This window comes from Carcharodon carcharias, chromosome 13 (assembly GCF_017639515.1).
Source record: "Carcharodon carcharias isolate sCarCar2 chromosome 13, sCarCar2.pri, whole genome shotgun sequence".
Classification (NCBI taxonomy): domain Eukaryota; kingdom Metazoa; phylum Chordata; class Chondrichthyes; order Lamniformes; family Lamnidae; genus Carcharodon; species Carcharodon carcharias.
The window spans coordinates 141982990-141987016 of record NC_054479.1 but is presented as its reverse complement, the minus strand read 5'-3'; positions in this window follow the sequence as shown (position 1 = coordinate 141987016).

Below are 4027 nucleotides of genomic sequence, written 5' to 3'. Positions count from 1 at the left end.
CTCAAGGAACAATCCGGAAAAGGATGAGGTAGAATTTCAGGAAGAGAGTGGACTTCCAATCTTGGGCACAAAGGTGCAGTCTGATGTTCGTAATGTTGGAGGAAGCTGTTTCAGGTTGTCATCAAGCTTTGGTGAGGTTTCACTGTTACCATGTCTTCTTGTCTTACCATATCTTGATGAGGCTTTGCTTATCCTATGACAGTCTTGAGCTAGTCGGTATATAGTTTTACTTGAAACTATTTATTAAGAACTATTTACAGAGACCTCAGGATGAGGACATGATTTTCAGGACACAAGCTATTTTACGTCTTGCTTTCTTGATCACCTGACCCTTGATGTCACGCTTAGATCATTAATAACATGATGGTCTCATTAACATAACCATTAACCCATTATTCCACATCTCTCCCCAAATATAATTGCAAACGGTTACGCTGTTTTGTTAAATTATTTACATTAAATTTCCAATGTCTGGGAAGCTCCTGTACTATTTACAGCTTCTACCTAACTCCTACCCCCCACCCCCCACCCCCCAACCGCCCTCCCCCCACCACCCTGTTATGGCACAGTTGATGGTAAATGCTGAGTTGCTCAAATCCTAGAAGGAAACTTGAAACTGCCACAACTGTTTTGCAATTTGTATTTTTATTTCGAGATGCGTTCCTTGTGTTCAGAAGTAATAAATCCACTGAATTTTAGGGGTTTTTTAAAAATACTAAATTAAACATTTATTAATAAAAGAAAAATTTTAAGCAAAAACATAAGTCTACAAATTACCACTACAATAACTCCGAGCTCCCCTAATTAACCTGACTCCCAGTTACACTCCCGTTAAGGCAACAGTAAAAACAAAATAGATTTTAACAGACCCAGGCAATGCACACAATACCCTGGACAGGGATATCCACAGTGAATTCTCTTCTTCGGTTCCTATAGGCAGCAGCTTGGACATTAGAGGCTGGAGGGTCTTCACACTTGTTAAATCTTATAATTCCTTACTCTTTTACATAGCCTTCTCTCCTTTATACATATTTTCCCCTTTGAATGCAAATTTTATTGTTTCAATATGTTTTTGGACTTTGCCTTTTGAATAATAAAAATCTTTCACAGTACCAATTCTATCAGTGAGCTTTGGGAAAAATAAACACACTGTTTGGCTTCTTCTGGCTAAGTGTAACATTTCACCCTTTCTTTTGAAATTCAAACTACTTTGGTTTCTCTAAAACTGCAAATTTTCCTGTACACCTCACATTCTAAAACTTCATATTGTTTACTTATTTAGCATTTGAAACCTAGCTTCTCTTCTGATACTTCAAAGCCTTCAGACCAGCTGTCTTTAATTCAACTGAGTCGCACACACAGACACACACACACACAGACACACACACAGACATGCACGCACACACATACACAGACTATCCAGACCTCACTATTCCTACTTTACAATAAATTCCAAAACTATTATGAAAATTATTATATTTTCATGACACCCCAACCCCCCCAAGTCTCTGTCACCCAAGTCTTCAATCTCCAAACATGGCTCTCTAGGAGGACCTTGTGGATATATGTGTTCCCGTGTCTTCGCCTTGGAAAGTAAACACATTGGTGGAGTAAGGAAGTAGCTTCTGATGACCTGCTGATGCCTGGGCTGTGACCTTTAGGATAACTTGACTGAAAAGGGGGTGAAACCCATTCAGTGAAAGACTGATTCAAGAGAGAAATCTCCAGGGCATGAGCAATCGCACCCCTTTTGGCTACCACCACACCCCCCCACCCAATATAGGAAAAGAGCGGCATGACATTCTCTCTGTAATCTTCTGTTTCTGCTATGCACATAGGGGGAAAGATCTGATCTAGATGAGATTCCTGCATAGTAATCTTCAGCTGCAGAAAATCTGCAGTTGGGACCTCTGCTTTTTCACCAAAAGACAACTTAAGTGTAAGCATGACTTGCTGATCAGATTTAAGTGTGGACTGTAGTTCACAGCTGTACAAACCAACAAGCTCTGAACTTCCTCGAGAGGTTTGATCCAACTTGTAATCAAGCATCTCCTTCTCCTTGGACAGCAATTGTTGACGCATAACATTGGTGGTTCAGTGGGACAAGTAGACAAATTCAACTCTTCAGTAACTTCTTCAATGAAAAGCTGAATCTCCTCAAAAAATACAATAGAGGTTTCACCAGCATTGGTAGCAGAGTCAAAGAGTGTAGCAAGATCTAGAACCTCTTCTTCCAATAGGTCACCTGCTTCTGCAACGGTTTCATTCTCATGAACTTTGTCAGGAAGGAGCCAACCAAGGCCTAGAAGCTCCTCTAGCGATGGTCACCATCTATTTCAGTGCCTTCTAGCCTGACTGTGACAAGAAGTGAAAGATCTACAATCTCCTCCCGTTGTCCAGTGAATGATGTTTCTACAATAAAGGGTCGTGGGGGAGGGGAGGGGTTTGGTGGGGTAGTGGGGGGTAGTGGGGGTGGGGATGGGCTGGATTAGGGGTGGGGGTGGGGGTGGGGGGGGAGTGCGGGTTGGGGTGGGGGTGGGGGGGAGTGGGGGAGGGGTGGGGGTGGGGGGGAGTGGGGGAGGTGGGGGGAATGGGGGACAGGGGGAGTGGGGTGGTAGTGAGGTGGGTGGGGGGTAGTGGGGGTGGGGTTGGGGATGGGGGGAGTGGGGGGTTGGGGGGTGAGTGGAGGTGGGGATGGGGGGAATGGGGGTGTGGGAGGAATGGGGGGGTTGGGGGGACTGGGGATGGGCGAGGAAAGTGGCCATGCATTAGGGAAATCTGTATAAAGTGACCATTCCTCTGCAGCTGAAGCAGTTCAGGTGCAGCCACATTGATGTAATTGGAGTCGGGCTCCTAGCTTATCTGCCCACACAAGCAACGCAGAGGCATGAAAGTGCCACCAAATGCTCCAGAGCTCCCTCCCCCGATCCCATCACCCTCAGCAGAGACTGCAAATTCATTAACACTTTAGTGGACAGCAGAACAGCTGGATGACTGCACACATTGTACCATCTCCTCGCTAACTCTGGCCATGGAGCAGTCACTGCTGGAGGTGCTCACAGCCTCTTGCAATGTCAGCATCCAAGTTTGGACCAGTCTCCCCCATGGTTCAAGCTAACAGGACAGCCTTGCTGTGCACTAATCTCTGGCCATCCAAGTGGTGACCAGCTCTCTCCAGGAAGCATTATGGGGCATTCACACTTAACCAGGACAGGTTCTTAGTACACCCGTGCTAACCACGTGTCTCTCTCTTTCATCCTACAGCAGGAGTACATCAGGATCATGGAGCCTGGTGAACTAGCTGTATGCCTGATGGCCTACAGAGCATGAAGGAGATGGAGGAGAGAGTGACTGAGGCTCCTGGCTGCACAGAGGCAGGAGTAGCACCCTCAGGAAGAAGGGGTGGCTGAGGCTCCCACATATGGTGCCCTAGACCCACAGTGAACCTTCGCAGGCCGGTGCCTAGCAACACCCAGGGTCTATGGATGCTGCCTTTCATTCCTGCAGATGACCAAGAACCAGTGTCGCTGAAGACTGAGCATGTCTAGGGAACTGGTCAGTCACATCTGCCACCTGCTGCAGGACTTGGTGCCAAGGGGACATGGAGGGCATCCACTGCCAGTGGCTGTGAAAGTGACCGCGGTGCTCAATTTCTATGCCAGTGGCTCCTTTCAGGGCTCCACAGGTGACCCCTGTGGGATTTCACAATCCGCCACCCACAAGTTCATCCATGAGGTCACAGATGCCAACTCAGCGAGGGTCCACAACACAGTGCATTTCACCCGGGACCAGGACAGCCAGGATGTAAGAGCGATTAGATTCGCCCAGATCTCGGGATTCCCACAGGTGCAGGGTGCGATCGACTGCACTCACGTGATGCTCAGGTCTCCATCGCAACACTCGGTGGATTACATCAACCACAAGGGGTTCCATTCACTGAATGTGCAGCTGGTGTGCGACCACCAGAAACACATCCTGCAGGCGTCCAGGGACTGTGCACGATGCCCACATCCTGAGTCGGTCACAG